A 10,884-nucleotide genomic window follows, 5' to 3' on the forward strand; every position below is an offset into this window, starting at 1 on the left:
TCATGGTACTTTTGTTTTCCCTTTTTGTGAGATCCCCTACTCCGCTTTTCTCTTTGGTTTATGCTTTGCTCATTGAATATCAGTCCTTAGTACTCTCTACTCCAATGACCTCCACTCTAATATGTTCCTTCTGTCTTTTTGGAGGTTTTTTTGCTGGTCGTCATGAGGTCGGCCAATGCTCTCTCTTCTAATTTTCTGGTGATGACCTCCGATTCCGCCAATGGAATTTGTTTCTTGCCTCGGTAGGAGACCGCTCTTGGCTTTCGATCCCGTTCTAGTGAGTTCATCTGCATTGCTAGAACCTTATTAGATGGGAGATCATCTGTCAGTGGATGGTGCGTGTTGGTCACCGACGCATGTGCATGTTCAACATCCATGGTACTATCATGTTGGTGGGTTCTCTTCTCTAGGCTTTATCGGTGCCATTATGATTGTTATAGAGCCCGTGGACATTAAGAGGGGGTCAATTGGTGTGTGTCGCGACCTTCACTGATGTCGCCATCTTACCGGTCGCAGCAAGAGCGTAGCCTTGTCAATGCCAAGTCTTATCCGGACAACCGTGGCAACATGCATGGAAGCATTTCGGGAGCCCGAATCAACACATGTGCGAAATACCAACACGACGGAACGCCCATCGTCGATCGGCAGGGAGGGGGTGCATGTGTCTTTATAGATTGTTATGTATTTGTTTTCTTTTAGCCAGGGTTGCATATGTCTACATGAATAGTTATGACCCCTATTACGTACTACCTTGTACTTAGTTAACAAACAGGGGGAATCAACATGTGACTAGATGGTTAGGATGGTCGTTGTACCCCGTCTGGGATCAGACCCCACACTTAACACATGTGTGTCTTATTAAAGAGAAATATTTTTTCAGTGTGAGGCAACGTTCCTCTCAATAGCGAGGTGTCTTTGTTAATCTTAAGATGTGTCAGCTCAGTCACTCGAAGATGCTCATAGGGGGTAGAGTATGCATAATATATATTTTTTCAGTGTGAGGCAACGTTCTCGTGAGGTGCTTGTGATGTCTTCATTAATCTTAAGATCCGTATCATTTGAGAATATTCATAGGGGTAGAGCGTGTGTACGTGAGCGTCCGCGTCTGTACTGTATTTCTAATAATAAGGTCAACAAACATGATAAGTTTGTTTGAAAGAAAAAGCAGAAGACAAAGGAGGAACAGTGCCTCGCTGGTGACCGTGCTTGTGCAACCGACTGACCGCGATCCACCGTACTTACCAAGAGACGCCGGGCGGCCCCGACGAGCCTTCATGGACCGACAGCCATCGCCAAACGGATAGCGCTCGTCGCGCCAGCTTTCAATTCTGCCTCGGGGAGTCGGGGACATATGTTGATTGCCGGCAGAAGGACGGTCCGTTGCGCCTGGTTTGGTCCCAGTGTCACGTGACCTTTTACATCTCCTGTAGTTAAGCGCCTGATGTGGGCGCCAATCTTCGCTGTGTCCTGAAAGTGATTGTGGGGTGGTCCATGTTGTGCTCTAAGAGCAACTCCAACGGGGCGACCCAAACGGACGCGCGCTTTATTCATTTTTTGTCCGTTTGGGTCGGCCAGGCGGACGTGCGCGTCCGCATTTTAAAATGGATTGGCTTGACTGCCCAACGGGAAGGCCGACCCAAATGTGCCGCCGTGGAAAAAAAATATAACAAGTGCACGAAATAAACATAATTAAACATAAAGTGGCCGGTCAAACGCCGGCCAAAGTTCACCTAAATCTAATAAACATTAAATAAAACATTAAAAAAAGTCTGCGCCCGCCTGCTGTCGCCCCGCACGCTGCCCTAGACGTCGTCGGCCTTGCTCTTGCCCTTGCCGTCGACGCCGCCGTCGTCGGTGAGGTCGAGGAAGACCGGAGCAGGGCCAGCCCACCCGAACGCCGCCTGGTACGCTGCCAGGGCAGCCTCCTCCGGCGTCTGCTGGGGCGGCGGCATTGCGGCAAGCCGTGCACGCTCCTCCTCCTCCTCCTCCTCGAGCCGGAGCGCCTCCGCGTCGCGTTGGAGCATGGCCTCGTAGCGCATCTGCTCCTCGCCGTCGGCCTGCTCCTGGCGGAGCCAGTGCTCCTTCCATCGCTCGAGGTGGGCCGCCTTCTCCTCCGGCGTCGCGGCGAAGTGGACGGGAGGCGCGCTCACCCACTCGCGATACTGGCCCGTCCACGAGTAGGCCTCCTCCGGCCAAGTGGGTGGAGGCGGGGAGCGCCTACGCGTCGGCTCCGGCTCCGGCTCCGGTTTGGGCTGGACGGGCGGCGACGGTGGCGGTGGCGGCACGAAGAGCGGCGTGTGGACGGAGTCCCCCGCCGCCGACAGGGCAAGGGCTTGCTCCAGCCCATCCCAGTGCGCGTCCTCCTCGAGGCGGCTAGCCTCCAGCGCGTGCTGCAGGGCCTCCTCAAGGGCGGCTTGGTACTCCGCCTCCGCCTCCATGTCCTCCGGCTCTACCTGCGGGCGCGGCGGTGGGAACGGCGGCGGGACGACGTCGACACCCGAGCGTCGTTGCTCCTCGTGTTCGAGGGCGAACCACGCCTCCCAGTGGGGGGAGTCGGTGGCGTACTCTGGCAACCAACGCTGCTTCGGCGTGAGCTGCGCGCGGCGCCTGCGCACCTCGTCGTCGTGCGCCCGCTGGGTACGCGGAACCGCCGGCACCGGGATCCGCTGCGGATCCAGATGCCAACGGTGCGGCAGTGTGACATCGGGGTACGGCAATGGCTGCCTGTATTCCCAGTGCCATCGCGCTTGGTGCACCGGGATGTGCAGGCGCCGGCGACCAGGACGGAAACGCGTCGCCGCCGGAGGAGGAGGAGGGGGAAGGGAAGCACGGGAGGACGAGGCGCCGGGGGTGCCCTTGCCCTTGCCCTTGCCATTGCTGCTGCCAAAGAGGCCCATGGGCGCGCTAGGGTTTGCGGTCGCCGGCGAGGAAGCAAAGGGAGTGGTGGAGGGCCAGATGTGGACGGGAGAAGTGGATGAGGCCGACCCCGCCGCACGCGTGGTTAAAAAAGGACGCTTCCACTGGCTGACGCGTGGGCCCGCTGTCGGTGGTCGTCATAAATAAGACGACCGGTGGCGGTGGGTGGCCGCCAGGTGGGGACGCGGCGACAGCAAGGAGGCGCGCGGCGCGTCCGCTTCGCGTCCGCGCCGACGCATTCCAGGCGCAATTTTAGGCCGAAAATGGGTCGGCGCGGACGCCAGGCGGACACGATTTGAGTTTGGGTCAGCGCGTTGGGCCACCACTTTTGTCCGCACCGATCCAAACAGACGCGGGCGGACGAAATGGGTCGCCCCATTGGAGTTGCTCTAACCATGGTTCGTTTTGCACCCTGACCATGATCATCAAACGAAATCATCTACGGTTCTACACGTACGTCTCTCAACCGGTTACTATGCACGTAGTTGGGCTTAAGAGCATCTCCAATAGATTATGTATATTTGAGTATAATTTACATCACCCAAAAGTGTTCTTCACATCTTCAAAAAAGTCTCGACTCCAGCAGATGATGTATATTTGAAAATGTAAAACTACTATTCCAACAGATGATGTATTTGAAAATGTAAAAATTAATTAATGCACTGAACCTACTGTCGAAGCTGAACCTACTAATCGAAACTAAACCTACTGTCGAAATTCACTAGCGGCAACGAACGGCGGAGACATGGAGACGCAGAGCGGCGACAAGATGCAGAGCCGCCGTCGCTGTCTGGGAGCCTTCTTGGTTCCCTTCCCCTTCTACGATGGGGCGTGCGCGAGGGATGGAGGTAGGCCGCTGCTACTGTTGGGGCGCCGTCAGCCTCCTCGTGCCTGTCGCGGTGGAGCTGGTGGGATTGGAAGTGCAAGAGGAGGGGAACCGATAATGGGGTTGCTGGCTGGGGCGGCGGAGATGGAGGTTGAGAGGAAGCAGGAACCATGGGGGCGGCGGCAGCGTGGCAACGGTTGTGCGGGGGGGGGGGGGGGGGGCGGGGCGGGGGGAGGATCCGACAACGATAGGGCGGTGGGGGGAACTTGAATCGGGCGGCGGCGGGGCGGCGAAAAAGTGGTTGATGGGAAGATTTTCAGGCGAATGTCAGTGGCGGGGTGCGGCAGGCTTCGGTCGGTGGGCGGCGCCGTGGCGGGTGTGCGGCGGGCGGCCGTGGAGGTGGTCGCGTGGTGGGAGGAGAGGAGGGAAAGTGGCGGTTGTGCGGTTGGCGTGCGACTACAGTTTTACATCACCAAGGATTGCATCTCTAGGTGTTGTGTTTTACATCGCTTGGAGCAGGTGATGCAAACATTTTTTCTATATCTACATCTTTTGTTGAAGGTGCGTTTTTATGCGTCGGAGATGTAAAAGGAGTTATTTTTGCATCTAAATATTCTATTAAAGATGTATTGCTCCATCTGACCTGCATCCAAAAAAATCTAAAAAGATTCACGCGAGTTATGGTTGAGCAAATCCGATATATTCTCCTATGTATTCATTATGTTGGATATATTCTATTGATTTGCTTGGATATGTATGATAAACTTACCTGGATTTTTTTTTGCAACACCTGGATTTTCCTATACCCCACCCACCCGGAAAACAAAATTCTACGGGACAAGGTCTCATAGTCTCTCGCATGGACCTTTTCTGGATTTTGACACCTCACTCTTAACATGCATCTCAAAGCGGCTTTAACCACCCTAATCACATTGATAGTACGGGCACAGCAGTATGCCTACAATAGGCTATCAATCACGTCAATTAACCCTTTCCATCTAGAACAGAAGATAGCTATGGTTTCCCATAGTGATCGTTTCGATGGCGAGCGATTCACAGCGCTATGAACTCGCTTTCCCTTTCTTTCCAGCCTCTTATAAGACTTATGAAACTGTTGTATTTTCGTTCTCGGTAATGGAAAGTGGCTTAGCCCGGGTTAAAAAAAGCTATCATTTCCCTTATCTCTGAAAAAAAATTGTCGTTTCCCTTGCACTTTACCACATTGTTTGCTCTTTGTTGCGCCGGCTGTCGAGGCGCCGTCATGACCTCTCCCTGCGCCGATGATGGTGACCGCCCCTCCATTCATCGCCAAGTTATCCATAAGTAAGACAAAAGAAAAACCTAAGGGCAACCATTGGACGTACTCATAGTACCTACAATCTTCAAAAAAGAAAGTGGTCTATGATGTATTTCGTGTTTCCATCTCAGTGATAAATTCGTACATATACATTGGACACTAATGGCCCTAACACAAACAGCAATGATTTAAAAGGTCCCCTAGGCCATGCATGACCCGAAGACAATTGAAGCCTTGTTTGGTTATTAATCTCCTCACCATTTGTGGGGATCGGAGAGAACTTAGGGAGATTTTGACTTGCAATGATTTAATCCCACTCAATCCTCTTCCATCATCTTCAACTGTCACCAAACCAAACAAGCCCACAAGCGTAGATGAGATCTAGAGTGGCAATGTTTGTTCTCTTTCCCATGTATATAAATAGTCATTTTATCATTTGAAAGTACTCTTAATATTGACAAGCGAGAATAACACAAGAGAAGTCCCTGCAGCAAGTGCCTCGTGTTCATAAAAACTTGGCAATTCATCTATTTCCACATGCTCAATTTAAGTACGTGGCTTTGATTGAAGAAAAAAAAACCTATATGGGTTGAAGAATTTTTTATTGACAGTTATTTCATTTTCAACTAGTTAAAAATTACTGGTAGACCCTTTGAATATTTCAACAATCATATCTACATTTTTTAAATAAAAAACCTAAAACTTGTGACGCTTGTGTTTCAGCGGTTCAATCTTTATGTCACCAAGAGTAGTGATGAAATGGAGCGGAAATTTTCTGCTTTTCCGAAGGAAAAGCCGAAACAGAGAGGAAATATGCAAACGGAAACAAAAATTTGCAAAATAGAAATGGAAACGGATTTATTTTACGTGAAAACAAAAACAAAAACAAAAACGAAACTGTGTTTTCGGATGGAACAGATATGGAAACGGAATTCTGTTTCCGTGAATATGGAATTTTTGCTTTTACTATGGGCCTATGACTACTCTGTAGCCCAACCACGAAAATACACACAATGACATAGTCGGCATAATGGCCCATGTGAGACCCAACTTCTACTACCACACACATACTGAACAAGACCCTATACAATTGTCTAGTACTACCATAACACGCTAAATCACTAATCTAATCATATTAATTTTTCAGTCAAGTTAACAATTAATTAAGTTTGTTGATTTGCTTGTGTTTTTTGTTTTTATGTTCATTTCACTTTCACAATAAAATGTGGTCGTACCCAATTCCTCCACTCCGTTTTCATCCCTAACCAAGAGATCTTGTATTAAAGTTGAATGGCATTGCTTTCCTACACCACTTTAGCTATATGTAAGTCGCGTGAAAATTAATTTTGGGTCAGTCGATTTTTGGGCCATTGATTTCTACTTTAAGATTCGTCTGTGTTTTTTTTTTCGGGGCTGGTTTGTGTGTTGTTTTGGGCTATTTTTTTACTAACCACATATTGGGTCAATCAATTCTTTAACGGTCCGACGCCCATTCCAGTGCGACATAGCCTTCCTCTTCCTCTTTTGTTTTTTCTGTTTTTCTTTTTCATGCCTTTTTCTTTCTTTATTAGTTGGTTTTTATTTTTATTTTGTGGGTATTTCTGGGATGCTAGGTGAGTGTAAATATCTACATACAAATACTATATGATATATGGTAAAATTTCACTATTATATGATAGTTCTTTGCATATTACAGAAAGTGTAATTTCAGCGCAAAGTTGTGTGCAAGTTTTCTATTATTTAAAAAAATCTTCTTAATGGGAAATACCAACATCACAAATTCCTTGTTTCTTAGAAAACTTCATTACGTTGAATAGTTTTAGTTTTTAATTCACTTTCATTCTACTTTAAGGGTAATACCAATGCAACTAATTCATTCCTTCTTTTTTTTTTTTGAAAATTTCACTTTTATATGCTTATTCTTGCATGTGTTAAACAAGCGCAATTTTTATGTATATTTAGTGCAATTTTTGTCACTGTTTGTTTTAGATTTTTTTCCCCAGTTTCATCTTAAATGCTAATATCAAAGCCACCAATTCACTCTTACTTAAAAAATTATTATTTTTGATTTTGTTATATTTTATTCATTTTCTTTCTTATTAAATGGTAATAACAATATCACTAATTCATTACTTCTTAGTAAACATATATTTTTTTGCAAAAATTCCACTATTATATGCTTATTCTCGCATATTATAAAACCATGATTTTTGTGTAAATTGTGTGCAAATTTTATCATTATTTCTTTTATTGTTTTCACTTTCTTTTTTTCTTCAAGCGTAATACCAATGCCACTAATTCATTCCTTCTTAGGAAAACATTTTTTTAATTTTTGTGTGTGTAAGTATAAATGCAAGTACAAAATAATATGTGTAAATTATAGTAGAATGCAAAAATTGCATTATTACATGCTTGTTCTTTGCATATTTCAAAAAGTGCCATTTTCACTGCAAAGTTGTGTGCAAGTCTTTTTTTTCATTTTCTTTCTTTTTAAAGGGTTTCATTCTTTCTTAGAAAAACTTCATTAGTTTGATTTTTTGGTCTTATGAAAGGGTAATACCAATGCCGCAAATTCATTCTTCCTTAAACTTCATTTTCGATTTTGTTTTAGTTTTTATTTTATTTTATTTTGTAAAGGTAATACCGATATCTCTAATCCATTACTTTTTAGAAAACATTTTGGTGAAAATTTTACTATTATATGCTTATTTTTATATTGTAATAATAAATTTTCTTTTTAAATTGTGCGTAAATTTTTTCATTATTTATTCTCTTCTTAAAGGGTAATATTAATATCACCAATTCATTCCTTATTAGAAACTTCTTTTATGCATAAATTCTACTTCTATATGCTTACTCTTGCATATCGTAGAAATGCACAATTTTTGTGTGAATAGTGTGCATTTTTATTTTGTGCATTAACTAATTTATCTACATTAGATAACTTAAATAAAATTGTTCATCAATGGCTTGTTGTTTTGCATTGGCCCAAGAAGTGTTGCGGGCTTGCGTTGGTTTGTATGGGGAAAAGGCTTAAGTTGTGCTATAAGACTTAAATTGACTTAAACATGTTTTGCTTCAGTCGATTGGTTAGTAAACGAATGACCCAAATCCTAAAATTGCCCTGTAGCCAGTCCCTTCTTGAACAATTTGCAGGGCAAAAAAATAAAACAAACTTACAGAAAAATAAAATAAAACAATACGTAGATTAGACAAGGCCGGTATTGATCAGTTTCAGCATTCCAAACGGCCTAGCCTGAGAAACATAGTTGGCACATGTTGCTTAGGGGCGTTGATCGATGGAAGTTGGAACATTGACGGACTACAGCCCTCTGATCCGAATTAATTGACGCAGCCCCTATATACAATTATTAAACTCGAGCTTTTCTTTTCCTTTTATTTTGCGAATAGTAATCTCTTGTCTTACCGCAAACTGAAGTATACATGGAGCCGATGGACACCTTATCACCGATGAACACCCAAGGTTCGATCAGTGGTGGTGCTGAGGGTTGGATCCCCCAGGACTGAGCCTCTTGGAGGTCCCATAGACGACCAGGTCGGCGATCTCTTGCGGTGGCCGCACTGCAGCCGTGGTGCTCGCCGTCGCCGTCGCCTGCAGGCCGCCGCCGCCGTCGACGTCCTCGAGCTGCCTACGGTGGTGGTGCAGTGGGCAGCGACCGGACAGGGGATCCGCCGGAGAGGAGCCAGCGAGGAGAAGGACGACTAAACAGACGCAGAAGCACGGGAGTAGTCTCGTCATTGAGCTCGCCCGTACGGAGTTGATTAGTTGATCTGCAAATGGCCGCTACCTATACTGCCGTAATGCATGTATCTGCAAGTTAATTAGCAGGAGACGAGCATTTATAGGCTAAACGCATGAAGACTAGGCCTAGGCGGTGCAGTGCTGGGCTGCTAAAAGAAATGGAAAAGCTGGTATGACCTGAAACGCTCAATGCACTAGCAAACCCTTTTCATCTTGACCATGCGTTCTTGTTTTGAAATAATAAGCTGAAGCGCTCTTTCTACATGGATAGTGGTTGACAACGTGAAAGGTCAAAGCAAAAGAGCACGCGACGCACTTTTGCCTCCGTTTTCTTCGACTTTCTAGGCGCGCGACAAGATGTCATTTCACGTCCTGCCTGATGGGGTTTGCAATTGAATACTTGAATTCGATAGTAGTATTGCTTTGCGCATTAAGCTTGGCTATATGCATTGAGCCTCTTGTATAAGTTAGGCTCAGGTGAGATTATACTCTAGTTTACTTGTTCGATTAAAACGATAATGATGGAGCTCGATCGTCCGCGGGGGTTAAAGAGCGAGACATACCTGCCAAAAACCGACGCATGCAGGACCCACCAGTAGTTATCTATCTTGGCCTCTTGGGTCATGGATGATCATATGCTTCACTCACAGTCACATTCAAGTGATCTTCCAAGGTAAGCACGTACGTCAATTGTAATGCCACCCTTGCATGAATGCTCCATTCAGTTGTGCAGCTGCGTGTTATCCTGCATTAGTTTTTGTATTACCCTAAGAACGGGAATATTATAAGCTCGGCAGCGCCGGCCCTAATGCGAGTATACAGCAAACAACTACCACATTACAGGTTAGGTCTACAAAAAACTACCACTTTTTAATGTTTCAAAAATCTACCACAAAATTGGTTGGCTGTTCCAAAAAAACTCAAATGACCATATGATTTAAAATTGATCTGGTTTATGACAGGTTGGGCCCGCCCCTAAATAAACCGTTAGTTGACTGTTTGTTTGACCGTTAATTTATATTTAGGGCCCGCCTATCAGCACTCTCTTCTTCCCCTTTTCTTTCTTCTCTCCCTCCCTTTACCTTATCTCTTCCCGAGAGGACACACCATAGCCGGCACATGGGCTCCGTCGCCGCTGCTTGCCCTTGGAGCTCCGCCGCCGCTGCTGCGCCTGGTGATGCTTCCGTCGCCGCCAAGCTTCTGGGTAGGTCGTGTCGCGTTGCCGCGGCTGGTGGAGTCGGGTGATGAGGCGGCAGGCCAAACTCGTGGGCACGGCGGCCCAAGCTCCTGCGCATGGCCGACATCGCCTGGGCGTGGCGCCTAAGCTCCTCCGCATGGCCGACATCGCCTGGGCGTGGCGCCTGTTGGAGAACGTAGTAATTTCAAAAAAATTCCTACGCACACATAGGATCATGGTGATGCATAGCAACGAGAGGGGAGAGTGTTGTCCACGTACCCTCGTAGACCGAAAGCGGAAGCGTTAGCACAATGCGGTTGATGTATGCTACCTCTTGAGCACTGCGTTGGTTTTCCCTTGAAGAGGAAAGGGTGATGCAGCAAAGTAGCGTAAGTATTTCCCTCAGTTTTTGAGAACCAAGGTATCAATCCAGTAGGAGGCTACACGCAAGTCCCTCGCACCTACACAAACAAATAAATCCTCGCAACCAACGCGATAAGGGGTTGTCAATCCCTACACGGTCACTTACGAGAGTGAGATCTGATAGATATGATAGGATAATATTTTTGGTATTTTTGTGATAAAGATGCAAAGTAAAAGGCAACGGAAATAACTAAGTGTTGGAAGATTAATATGATGAAGATAGACCCGGGGGCCATAGATTTCACTAGTGGCTTCTTTCAAGAGCATAAGTATTTTACTGTGGGTGAACAAATTACTGTTGAGCAATTGACAGAATTGAGCATAGTTATGAGAATATCTAGGTATGATCATGTATATAGGCATCACGTCCGAGACAAGTAGACCGAGTCCTGCCTGCATCTACTACTATTACTCCACACATCGACCGCTATCCAGCATGCATCTAGAGTATTAAGTTCATAAGAACAGAGTAACGCTTTAAG

Source organism: Aegilops tauschii, chromosome 5 (assembly GCF_002575655.3).
Source record: "Aegilops tauschii subsp. strangulata cultivar AL8/78 chromosome 5, Aet v6.0, whole genome shotgun sequence".
Lineage (NCBI taxonomy): Eukaryota > Viridiplantae > Streptophyta > Magnoliopsida > Poales > Poaceae > Aegilops > Aegilops tauschii.